The following is a 13,745-nucleotide window of genomic DNA, read 5'->3' on the forward strand; positions in this document are numbered from 1 at the left end:
TGTTTGAATCATATCTTTTCTTGTTAGCCAAGTCCTTGATTTTAAAAATCAAATCTTTTTAAATTGTTTTTCAAATCATATCTTTTCAATCAAATCTTTTTAAAACCATAACTTTTCAATCATATCTTTTTAATCACATCTTTTTCAAGATAGTTTTCAATTCATATCTTTTTGATTTCTAATTTCAAAATCTTTTTCAAAAATCACTTTATTTCTTTCCTAATCATATTTTTCGAAAATCATTCTTCAATTTTTCAAAATGTTTTTAAAATCTTTTTAACTTATTTTCAAAAATTCTTCCCTTCTTCTCACATCCTAATTCTTCATCCTCCTCCTTCTATTCCTCTGACACCTCAAGAAATCTCTATACTGTGACATAGAAGATTCCATATTTTTTTGTTCTTTTCTCTTTCATATGAGCAGGAGCAAAGACAAAAGCATTCTTGTTGAGGCTGACCCTGAACTTGAAAGGACCTTGAAGCGAAAGCTAAGAGAAGCTAAAGCACAACTCTCTGTAGAGGACCTAACAGAAATCTTCAAAGAAGAAGACATGGCAGCCGAAAACAACAATAATGCCAACAATGCAAGGAAGGCGCTGGATGACTTTACTGCACCTACTCCTGACTTCTATGGGAGAAGCATCTCTATCCCTGCCATTGGAGCAAACAACTTTGAGCTTAAGCCTCAAATAGTTTCTCTAATGCAACAGAATTGCAAGTTCCATGGACTTCCATTGGAAGATCCTCATCAGTTTTTAGCTGAGTTCTTGCAAATCTGTGACACTGTCAAGACCAATGGGGTTGACCTTGAGGTCTACAGACTTATGCTATTCCCTTTTGCTGTAAGAGACAGAGCTAGGATATGGTTGGACTCACAACCTAAAGAAAGCCTGAACTCTTGGGAAAAGCTAGTCAATGCCTTCTTGGCAAAGTTCTTTCCACCTCAAAAATTGAGTAAGCTTAGAGTGGACGTCCAAACCTTCAGACAGAAGAAAGGTGAATCCCTCTATGAAGCTTGGGAAAGGTACAAACAATTGATCAGAAAGTGTCATTCTGACATGCTTTCTGAATGGAGCATCATAGGTATCTTCTATGATGGTTTGTCTGAACTGTCCAAGATGTCATTGGACAGCTCTGCTGGAGGATCTCTTCACTTGAAGAAGACGCCTGCAGAAGCTCAAGAACTCATTGAAATGGTTGCAAATAACCAATTCATGTACACTTCTGAAAGGAATCCTGTGAACAATGGGACGAATCAGAAGAAAGGAGTTCTTGAGATTGATACTCTGAATGCCATATTGGATCAGAACAAAATATTGACTCAACAAGTCAATATGATTACTCAAAGTCTGTCTGGAATGCAAGCTGCACTAGGCAGTACTAAGAACGCTTCATCTGAAGAAGAAGCTTATGATCCTGAGAACCCTTCAATGGAAGAGGTGAATTACATGGGAGAACCCTATGGAAACACCTATAATCCTTCATGGAGAAATGATCCAAATCTCTCATGGAAGGCTCAAAAAACACCTCAACAAGGTTTCAACAACAATAATGGTGGAACACACAGGTTTAGCAATGGCAAGCCTTTTCCATCATCTTCTCAGCAACAGACAGAGAATTCTAAGCAAAGCCACTCTGACTTAGCAACCATGGTCTCTGATCTAATCAAAACCACTCAAAGTTTCATGACTGAAACAAGATCCTCCATTAGAAACTTAGAGGCACAAGTGGGTCAGCTGAGCAAGAAAATTACTGAACTCCCTCCTAGTACTCTTCCAAGCAATACAGAAGAGAATCCAAAAGGAGAGTGCAAGGCCATCAACGTGGCCGAACATGGAGATGAGAAAGAGGCAGTAAGCGCTACTGAGGAAGGCCTCAATGGACGTCCACTGGCCTCCAATGAGTTCCCTAATAAGGAACCATGGGAATCTGAGGCTCACACTGAGACCATAGAGATTCCATTGGATTTACTTCTGCCATTCATGAGCACTGATGAGTATTCGTCCTCTGAAGAGGATAGAGATGTCACTGAAGAGCAAGTTGCTAAGTACCTTGGAGCAATCATGAAGCTAAATGACAAGTTATTTGGTAATGAGACTTGGGAGGATGAACCCCTTTTGCTCGCCAAAGAACTGGCTGACTTGTCTAGGCAGAAATTACCTCAAAAGAGACAGGACCCTGGGAAGTTCTCAATACCTTGTACAATAGGCACCATGACCTTCAAGAAGGCTCTGTGTGACCTAGGGTCAAGCATAAACCTCATGCCTCTCTCTGTAATGGAGAAGCTAGGGATCTTTGAGGTACAAGCTGCAAGAATCTCACTAGAGATGGCAGACAATTCAAAAAAACAAGCTTATGGACTTGTAGAGGATGTTCTGGTAAAAGTTGAAGACCATTACATCCCTGCTGATTTCATAGTCTTAGAGACTGGGAAGTGCATGGATGAATCCATCATCCTTAGCAGACCCTTCCTAGCCACAGCAAAGGCTATGATTGATGTTGACAGAGGAGAATTGATCATTCAAGTGAATGAAGAATCCTTTGTGTTTAAGGCTCAAGGATATCCCTCTGTAACCATGGAGAGGAAGCATGAAGAGTTTCTCTCAAAACAGAGTCAAACAGAGCCCCCACAGTCAAACTCTAAGTTTGGTGTTCGGAGGCCACAACCAAATTCTAAGTTTGGTATTGAACCCCCACATTCAAACTCTAAGTTTGGTGTTGGGAGAGGTTCCAACATTGCTCTGAGTATCTGTGAGGCTCCATGAGAGCCCACTGTCAAGCTACTGACATTAAAGAAGCGCTTGTTGGGAGGCAACCCAATGTTATATTTATCTATTTTTCCTTTGTTATTTTATGTTTTCTGTAGGTTGATGATCATGGGAAGTCACAAAATCAATTGAAAAAGCAAAAACAGAATGAAAAATAGAAAGAAAAATAGCACACCCTGGAGGAAAACTTGCTGGCGTTTAAACGCCAATAAGGGCAGCAAATGGGCGTTTAACGCCCAGTCTGGCACCATTCTGGGCATTTAACGCCAGAAAGGGGCACCAGACTGGCGTTAAACGCCAGGAAAGGGCAAGAGGCTGGCGTTAAATGCCAGAAATGGGCACTAGCCCGGCGTTTAACGCCAGAATTGGCATAAGGGAGCATTTTTGCTCGCTGGTGCACGAAATTGTGATCAATACTTTTCACAAATCAAATAATCCCCGGTAATGAAACCAAAAACTTGGTGTTCAATACCATGGCATAAACACAACTTCGCACAACTAACCAGCAAGTGTACTGGGTCGTCCAAGTAATAAACCTTACGCGAGTAAGGGTCGATCCCACAGAGATTGTTGGTATGAAGCAAGCTATGGTCACCTTGTAAATCTTAGTCAGGCAAACTCAAATGGGTATGGTGATAAACGCATAAAACATAAAGATAAAGATAGAGATACTTATGTAATTCATTGGTAGGAACTTCAGATAAGCGTATGAAGATGCCTTCCCTTCCGTCTCTCTGCTTTCCTACTGTCTTCATCCAATCCTTCCTACTCCTTTCCATGGCAAGCTTAAGCAGGGGTTTCACCGTTGTCAGTGGCTACCTCCCATCCTCTCAGTGGAAATGTTCAACGCACCCTGTCACGGCACGGCTATCCATCTGTCGGTTCTCGATCAGGCCGGAATAGAATCCAGTGATTCTTTTGCGTCTGTCACTAACGCCCCGCCCTCAGGAGTTTGAAGCACGTCACAGTCATTCAATCATTGAATCCTACTCAGAATACCACAGACAAGGTTAGACCTTCCGGATTCTCTTGAATGCCGCCATTAGTTCTAGCCTATACCACGAAGACTCTGATCTCACGGAATGGCTGGCTCGTTTGTCAGGCGAGCACTCGGTTGTCAGGCGATCAACCATGCATCGTGTATCAGGAATCCAAGATATATTCACCCAATCGAAGGTAGAACGGAGGTGGTTGTCAGTCACACGTTCATAGGTGAGAATGATGATGAGTGTCACGGATCATCACATTCATCAAGTTGAAGAACAAGTGATATCTTAGAACAAGAACAAGCGGAATTGAATGGAAGAACAATAGTAATTGCATTAATACTCGAGGTACAGCAGAGCTCCACACCTTAATCTATGGTGTGTAGAAACTCCACCGTTGAAAATACATAAGTATAGGGTCTAGGCATGGCCGAATGGCCAGCCTCCCAATGATCTAAGATAGCATAAAAATGAAGATAGCTACCCAGATATGATCTAAGAACTAGATGTCCAAAGATGAAAATACAATAGTAAAAGGTCCTACTTATAGAAAACTAGTAGCCTAAGGTTTACAGAGATGAGTAAATGACATAAAAATCCACTTCCGGGCCCACTTGGTGTGTTCTTGGGCTGAACAATGAAGCAATTTCGTGTAGAGACTCTTCTTGGAGTTAAACGCCAGCTTTAGTGCCAGTTTGGGCGTTTAACTCCCATTTAGGTGCCAGTTCCGGCGTTTAACGCTGGAATTCCTGAGGGTGACTTTGAACGCCAGTTTGGGCCATCAAATCTTGGGCAAAGTATGGACTATCATATATTTCTGGAAAGCCCAGGATGTCTACTTTTTAACGCCGTTGAGAGCGCGCCAATTGGGCTTCTGTAGCTCCAGAAAATCCGCTTCGAGTGCAGGGAGGTCAGAATCCAACAGCATCTGCAGTCCTTTTTGGTCTCTGAATCAGATTTTTGCTCAGGTCCCTCAATTTCAGCCAGAAAATACCTGAAATCACAGAAAAACACACAAACTCATAGTAAAGTCCAGAAAAGTGAATTTTAACTAAAAACTAATAAAAATATACTAAAAACTAACTAGATCATACTAAAAACATACTAAAAACAATGCCAAAAAGCGTACAAATTATCCGCTCATCACAACACCAAACTTAAATTGTTGCTTGTCCTCAAGCAACTGAAAATCAAATAAGATAAAAAGAAGAGAATATGCAATGAATCCCAAAAACATCTATGAAGATCAGTATTAATTAGATGAGCGGGGCTTTTAGCTTTTTGCCTCTGAATAGTTTTGGCATCTCACTCTATCCTTTGAAATTCAGAATGGTTGGCTTCTTTAGGAACTTAGATTCCAGATAGTGTTATTGATTCTCCTAGTTGAGTATGATGATTCTTGAACATAGCTACTTTATTGAGTCTTGGCCGTGGCCCAAAGCATTCTGTCTTCCAGTATTACCACCGGATACATACATGCCACAGACACATAATTGGGTGAACCTTTTCAGATTGTGACTCAGCTTTGCTAGAGTCCCCAATTAGAGGTGTCCAGGGTTCTTAAGCACACTCTTTTTGCCTTGGATCACAACTTTATTTCTTTCTTTTTCTTTCTTTTTCTCTTTCTTTTTCTCTTTCTTTTCTTTTTCGAAATTTTTTTTTGTATTCACTGCTTTTTTCTTGCTTCAAGAATCATTTTTATGATTTTTCAGATCCTCAGTAACATGTCTCCTTTTTCATCATTCTTTCAAGAGCCAACATTCATGAACCACAAATTCAAAAGACATATGCACTGTTTAAGCATACATTCAGAAAACAAAAGTATTGCCACCACATCAAAATAATTAAACTGTTATAAAATTCAAAATTCATGCAATTCTTTTCTTTTTCAATTAAGAACATTTTTCATTTAAGAAAGGTGATGGATTCATAGGACATTCATAACTTTAAGGCATAGATACTAAGACACTAATGATCACAAGACACAAACGTAGATAATCATAAGCACTAAATTTTCGAAAAACAGGGAATAAAGAACAAGGAAGTTAAAGAACGGGTCCACCTTAGTGATGGCGGCTCTTTCTTCCTCTTGAAGATCCTATGGAGTGCTTGAGCTCCTCAATGTCTCTTCCTTGTCTTTGTTGCTCCTCTCTCATGATTCTTTGATCTTCTCTAATTTCATGGAGGATGATGGAGTGTTCTTGATGCTCCACCCTTAGTTGTCCCATGTTGGAACTCAATTCTCCTAGGGAGGTGTTTAGTTGCTCCCAATAGTTTTGCGGAGGAAAGTGCATCCCTTGAGGAATCTCAGGGATCTCATGATGAGTGGGGTCTCTTGTGTGCTCCATCCTCTTCTTAGTGATGGGCTTGTCCTCATCAATAGGGATGTCTCCCTCTATGTCAACTCCAACTGAATAACAGAGGTGACAAATGAGATGAGGAAAGGCTAACCTTGCCAAGGTAGAGGACTTGTCCGCCACCTTATAAAGCTCTTGAGCTATAACCTCATGAACTTCTATTTCTTCTCCAATCATGATGCTATGAATCATGATAGCCCGGTCTATGGTAACTTCGGACCGGTTGCTAGTGGGGATGATTGAGCGTTGGATAAACTCCAACCATCCTCTAGCCACGGGTTTGAGGTCATGCCTTCTCAATTGAACCGGCTTCCCTCTTGAATCTCTCTTCCATTGGGCGCCCTCTTCACATATGACTGTGAGGACTTGGTCCAACCTTTGATCAAAGTTGACCCTTCTAGTGTAAGGGTGTTCATCTCCTTGCATCATGGGTAAATTGAATGCTAACCTTACACTTTCCAGACTAAAATCCAAGTATTTCCCCCGAACCATAGTAAGATAGTTCTTTGGATCTGGGTTCACACTTTGATCATGGTACTTGGTGATCCATGCATTGGCATAGAACTCTTGAACCATCAAGATTCCGACTTGTTGAATGGGGTTGGTAAGAACTTCCCAACCTCTTCTTCGGATCTCATGTCGGATCTCCGGATATTCACTCTTTTTGAGTGAAAAAGGGACCTCGGGGATCACCTTCTTCAAGGCCACAACTTCATAGAAGTGGTCTTGATGCACCCTTGAGATGAATCTCTCCATCTCCCATGACTCGGAGGTGGAAGCTTTTGCCTTCCCTTTCCTCTTTCTAGAGGTTTCTCCGGCCTTGGATGCCATAAATGGTTATGGAAAAACAAAAAGCAATGCTTTTACCACACCAAACTTAAAAGGTTTGCTCGTCCTCGAGCAAAAGAAGAAAGAAGAGAGTAGAAGAAGAAGAAATGAGGGGAAAGGGAATGGCTTTGTTTTCGGCCAAGAAGGGGAGAAGTGGTGTGTATGTTGTGTGAAAATGAAGGAGTGAAGGAGGGTATATATAGGATAGGGGGGAGGGAGGGTTCGGTCATGTATGGGTGGGTTTGGGTGGGAAAGTGGTTTGAATTTGAATGGTGGGGTAGGTGGGGTTTTATGAAGGATGGATGTGAGTGGTGAAGAGAAAGATGGGATTTGATAGGTGAAGGGTTTTTGGGGAAGAGGTGTTGAGGTGATTGGTGAATGGGTGAAGAAGAAGAGAGAGAGTGGTGGGGTAGGTGGGGATCCTGTGGGGTCCACAGATCCTGAGGTGTCAAGGAAAAGTCATCCCTGCACCAAATGGCAAGCAAAATCTCGTTTTGTGCCAATTCTGGCGTTAAACGCCGGGCTGGTGCCCATTTCTGGCGTTTAACGCCAGCTCCTTGCCCTTTTCTGGCGTTTAACGCCAGTCTGGTGCCCCTTTCTGGCGTTAAACGCCCAGAATGGTGCCAGACTGGGCGTTAAACGCCCAACAGCTAGCCTCACTGGCGTTTAAACGCCAGTGGGTTCTTCCTCCAGGGTGTGCTGTTTTTCCTTCTGTTTTTCATTCTGTTTTTGCTTTTTTCATTGATTTTGTGACTTCTTATGATTATCAACCTACAAAAAATATAAAATAACAAAAGAAAATAGTTAATTATAAAATATTGGGTTGCCTCCCAACAAGCGCTTCTTTAATGTCATTAGCTTGACAGAGGACTCTCATGGAGCCTTAGAAATGCTCAGAGCTATGTTGGGACCTCCCAACACCAAACTTAGAGTTTGAATGTGGGGGTTCAACACCAAACTTAGAGTTTGGTTGCGGCCTCCCAACACCAAACTTAGAGTTTGACTGTGGGGGCTCTGTTTGGCTCTGTTTTGAGAGAAGCTCTTCATGCTTCCTCTCCATGATGACAGAGGGATATCCTTGAGCCTTAAACATCAAGGATTCAGCACTCACTTGAATGATCAACTCTCCTCTATCAACATCAATCACAGCCCTTGCTGTGGCTAGGACGGGTCTGCCAAGGATGATGGATTCATCCATGCACTTCCTAGTCTCTAGGACTATGAAATCAGTAGGGATGTAATGATCTTCAACTTTAACCAGAACATCCTCTACAAGTCCATGGGCTTGTTTTCTTGAATTGTCTGCCATCTCTAGTGAGATTTTTGCAGCTTGTACCTGAGAGATCCCTAACTTCTCCATTATAGAGAGAGGCATGAGGTTTACACTTGACCCTAAGTCACACAAGGCCTTCTTGAGGGTCATGGTGCCTATGGTACAAGGTATTGAAAACTTCCCAGGATCCTGTCTCTTTTGAGGCAGTTTCTGCCTAGACAAGTTATCCAGTTCTTTGGTGAGTAAAGGGGGTTCATCCTCCCAAGTCTCATTTCCAAATAACTTGTCATTTAACTTCATGATTGCTCCAAGGTATTTAGCAACTTGCTCTTCAGTGACATACTCATCCTCTTCAGAGGAGGAATACTCATCAGAGCTCATGAATGGCAGAAGTAAGTCCAATGGAATCTCTATGGTCTCATTTTGAGCCTCAGATTCCCATGGTTCCTCATTGGGGAACTCATTGGAGGCCAGTGGTCGTCCAGTGAGGTCTTCCTCAGTGGCGTTCACTGCTTCTTCTTCCTCCCAAAATTCGGCCATGTTGATGGCCTTGCACTCTCCTTTTGGATTTTCTTCTCTATTGCTTGGGAGAGTACTAGGAGGGAGTTCAGTAATTTTCTTGCTCAGCTGACCCACTTGTGCCTCCAAATTTCTAATGGAGGATCTTGTTTCAGTCATAAAACTTTGAGTGGTTTTGATCAGATCAGAGACCATGGTTGCTAAGTCAGAGTTAGTCTGCTTAGAACTCTCTGTCTGTTGCTGAGAAGATGATGGAAAAGGCTTGCTATTGCTAAACCTGTTTCTTCCACCATTATTATTGTTGAAACCTTGTTGGGGTCTCTGTTGATCCTTCCATGAAAAATTTGGATGATTTCTCCATGAAGGATTATAGGTGTTTCCATAGGGTTCTCCCATGTAATTCACCTCTTCCATTGAAGGGTTCTCAGGATCATAGGCTTCTTCCTCAGATGAAGCCTCCTTAGTACTGCTTGGTGCATTTTGCATTCCAGACAGACTTTGAGAAATCATATTGACTTGTTGAGTCAATATTTTATTCTAAGCCAATATGGCATTCAGAGTGTCAATCTCAAGAACTCCTTTCTTCTGACTAGTCCCATTGTTCACAGGATTTCTTTCAGAAGTGTACATGAATTGGTTATTTGCAACCATTTCAATCAGTTCTTGAGCTTCAGTAGGCGTCTTCTTCAGATGAAGAGATCCTCCTGCAGAGCTATCCAAAGACATCTTGGATAGTTCAGAGAGACCATCATAGAAAATACCTATGATGCTCCATTCAGAAAGCATATCAGAAGGACACTTTCTGATTAATTGTTTGTATCTTTCCCAAGCTTCATAGAGGGATTCTCCTTCCTTCTGTCTGAAGGTTTGGACTTCCACTCTAAGCTTACTCAATTTTTGAGGTGGAAAGAACTTTGCCAAGAAGGCATTGACTAGCTTTTCCCAAGAGTCCAGGCTTTCTTTAGGTTGTGAGTCCAACCATGTCCTAGCTCTGTCTCTTACAGCAAAAGGGAATAGCATAAGTCTGTAGACCTCAGGGTCAACCCCATTAGTCTTGACAGTGTCACAGATTTGCAAGAATTCAGCTAAAAACTGATGAGGATCTTCCAATGGAAGTCCATGGAACTTGCAATTCTGTTGCATTAGAGAAACTAATTGAGGCTTAAGCTCAAAGTTGTTTGCTCCAATGGCAGGGATAGAGATGTTTCTCCCATAGAAATCGGGAGTAGGTGCAGTGAAGTCACCCAGCACCTTCCTTGCATTGTTGGCATTGTTGTTGTTTTCGGCTGCCATAGGTTCTTCTTTGAAGATTTCGGTTAGGTCCTCTACAGAAAGTTGTGCTTTGGCTTCTCTTAGCTTTCTCTTCAAGGTCCTTTCAGGTTCAGGATCAGCCTCAACAAGAATGCCTTTGTCTTTGCTCCTGCTCATATGAGAGAGAAGAGAACAAGAAAATATGGAATCCTCTATGTCACAGTATAGAGATTCCTTGAGGTGTCAGAGGAAAAGAAAAATGGAAGGCAGAAGTGGAAAATTCGAACTTATCAAAGAAGATGGAGTTCGAATTTTGCATTAAGGAATAGTGTTAGTCCATAAATAGAAGGATGTGAGAAGAAGGGAAGTGGTTTTCGAAAATTAAGTAAGAAGTTTTGAAAACATTTTGAAAAACACTAATTAATTTTCGAAAACCAAGAGTGGGAAAGAGATCAAGTGGTTTTTTGAAAAAGATTTTGAAATTAGAAATCAGAAAGATTTGATTGAAAATTATTTTGAAAAAGATGTGGTTAAGAAGATATGATTAGTTTTAAAAAGATGTGATTGAGAAGATATGATTTGAAAAACATTTTAAAAAGATTTGATTTTGAAAATTAAAAACTTGGCTAACAAGAAAAGATATGATTCAAGCATTAAACCTTTCTCAACAGAAAAGGCAACATACTTGAAATGTTGAATCAAATCATTAATTGATAGCAAGTATCTTTGAAAAAGGAAAGAAATTGATTTTGAAAACACATGATTGAAAAGATATGATTTGAAAAAGATTTGATTTTGAAAAACTTTGAGAACCTGAAAAAAAATTGCATTGAAAAACAGAATCTTCCCTCTTGTGCCATCCTGGCGTTAAACGCCCAGAATGGTGCACATTCTGGCGTTTAACGCCCAAAACTATACCTTTTTGGGCGTTAAACGCCCAACCAGGTACCCTGGCTGGCGTTTAAACGCCAGCCTGTCCTTCTTCACTGGGCGTTTTGAACGCCCAGCTTTTTCTGTGCAATTCCTCTGCTGTATGTTCTGAATCTTCAATTCTCTGTATTATTGACTTGAAAAGACACAAATTAAAAATATTTTTGGATTTTTAATAGTGAGGAATAATCAAAATGCAACTAAAATCAAATAACAATGCATGCAAGACACCAAACTTAGAAGTTTGTATACTACTGACACTAATGCATATGAGACACATAAACACTCAAGTCAAGAGAATTCAAAGACCATAGTAAGAGATCATCAAGAATTATTTGAAGATCCTTAAGACACATGAATGAATGTATACAATTGACACCAAACTTAAAATGAGACACTAGACTCAAACAAGAAATATTTTTGGATTTTATGATTTTAAAATGTTTTTTGGATTTTTCGAAAATAAAGTGGAAAAAGGTATCAAAATTCTTAATGAGAATTCCAAGAATCATGCAATGTTTAGTCTAAGACTCCGGTCCAGGAATTAGACATGGCTTCACAGCCAGCCAAGCTTTCAAAGAAAGCTTCGGTCCAAAACACTAGACATGGCCAAAGGCCAGCCAAGCCTTAGCAGATCACTGCTCCAACAGCAAGATTGATAGAAATCAACAAGCTCTTGTGATGATAAGTTGAAACCTCGGTCCAATGAAATTAGACATGGCTTCACAGCCAGCTAGATTTCAACAGATCATCATGAAACTCTAGAATTCATCTTCAAGAATTCCGAAAAAAAAATACATAATCTAAGCAACAAGATGAACCGTCAGTTGTCCAAACTCAACAATCCCCGGCAACGGCGCCAAAAACTTGGTGCACGAAATTGTGATCAATACTTTTCACAAATCAAATAATCCCCGGTAATGAAACCAAAAACTTGGTGTTCAATACCATGGCATAAACACAACTTCGCACAACTAACCAGCAAGTGTACTGGGTCGTCCAAGTAATAAACCTTACGCGAGTAAGGGTCGATCCCACAGAGATTGTTGGTATGAAGCAAGCTATGGTCACCTTGTAAATCTTAGTCAGGCAAACTCAAATGGGTATGGTGATAAACACATAAAACATAAAGATAAAGATAGAGATACTTATGTAATTCATTGGTAGGAACTTCAGATAAGCGTATGAAGATGCCTTCCCTTCCGTCTCTCTGCTTTCCTACTGTCTTCATCCAATCCTTCCTACTCCTTTCCATGGCAAGCTTAAGCAAGGGTTTCACCGTTGTCAGTGGCTACCTCCCATCCTCTCAGTGGAAATGTTCAACGCACCCTGTCACGGCATGGCTATCCATCTGTCGGTTCTCGATCAGGCCGGAATAGAATCCAGTGATTCTTTTGCGTCTGTCACTAACGCCCCGCCCTCAGGAGTTTGAAGCACGTCATAGTCATTCAATCATTGAATCTTACTCAGAATAACACAGACAATATTAGACCTTCCGGATTCTCTTGAATGCCGCCATCAGTTCTAGCCTATACCACGAAGACTCTGATCTCACGGAATGGCTGGCTCGTTTGTCAGACGAGCACTCGATTGTCAGGCGATCAACCATGCATCGTGTATCAGGAATCCAAGAGATATTCACCCAATCGAAGGTAGAACGGAGGTGGTTGTCAGTCACACGTTCATAGGTGAGAATGATGATGAGTGTCACGGATCATCACATTCATCAAGTTGAAGAACAAGTGATATCTTAGAACAAGAACAAGCGGAATTGAATGGAAGAACAATAGTAATTGCATTAATACTCGAGGTACAGCAGAGCTCCACACCTTAATCTATGGTGTGTAGAAACTCCACCGTTGAAAATACATAAGTACAGGGTTTAGGCATGGCCGAATGGCCAGCCTCCCAATGATCTAAGATAGCATAAAAATGAAGATAGCTACCCAGATATGATCTAAGAACTAGATGTCCAAAGATGAAAATACAATAGTAAAAGGTCCTACTTATAGAAAACTAGTAGCCTAAGGTTTACAGAGATGAGTAAATGACATAAAATTCCACTTCCGGGCCCACTTGGTGTGTGCTTGGGCTGAGCAATGAAGCAATTTCGTATAGAGACTCTTCTTGGAGTTAAACGCCAGCTTTAGTGCCAGTTTGGGCGTTTAACTCCCATTTAGGTGCCAGTTCCGGCGTTTAACGCTGGAATTCCTGAGGGTGACTTTGAATGCCGGTTTGGGCCATCAAATCTTGAGCAAAGTATGGACTATCATATATTGCTGGAAAGCCCAGGATGTCTACTTTCCAACGCCGTTGAGAACGCGCCAATTGAGCTTCTGTAGCTCCAGAAAATCCGCTTCGAGTGCAGGGAGGTCAGAATCCAACAGCATCTGCAGTCCTTTTTGGTCTCTGAATCAGATTTTTGCTCAGGTCCCTCAATTTCAGCCAGAAAATACCTGAAATCACAGAAAAACACACAAACTCATAGTAAAGTCCAGAAAAGTGAATTTTAACTAAAAACTAATAAAAATATACTAAAAACTAACTAGATCATACTAAAAACATACTAAAAATAATGCCAAAAAGCGTACAAATTATCCGCTCATCACTCGCCACTTGGTGCAGGGATGAATTTTCCTTGACACCTCAGGATCTGTGGACCCCACAGGATCCCCACCTACCCCACCACTCTCTCTCCTCTTCACCTATTCACCAATCACCTCAACACCTCTTCCCCAAAACCCCCTTACCTATCATATCCCACTACTCTCTTCACCACTCACATCCATCCTTCATAAAACCCCACCTACCTCACCATTCAAATTCAAACCACT

General features: G+C 41.2%; 1 non-coding gene across 1 annotated transcript; it reads left to right on the forward strand.

Annotated features, from left to right (window-relative positions):
- Positions 1–9,510: 9,510 nt before the first annotated feature.
- On the forward strand, positions 9,511–9,618 carry LOC112716362 (small nucleolar RNA R71). The gene has a single exon (XR_003160314.1). It is a non-coding gene; the product is annotated as a small nucleolar RNA R71 (small nucleolar RNA).
- The last annotated feature ends 4,127 nt before the right edge of the window (positions 9,619–13,745 follow it).

Source organism: Arachis hypogaea, chromosome 1 (genome assembly GCF_003086295.3).
Source record: "Arachis hypogaea cultivar Tifrunner chromosome 1, arahy.Tifrunner.gnm2.J5K5, whole genome shotgun sequence".
Lineage (NCBI taxonomy): Eukaryota > Viridiplantae > Streptophyta > Magnoliopsida > Fabales > Fabaceae > Arachis > Arachis hypogaea.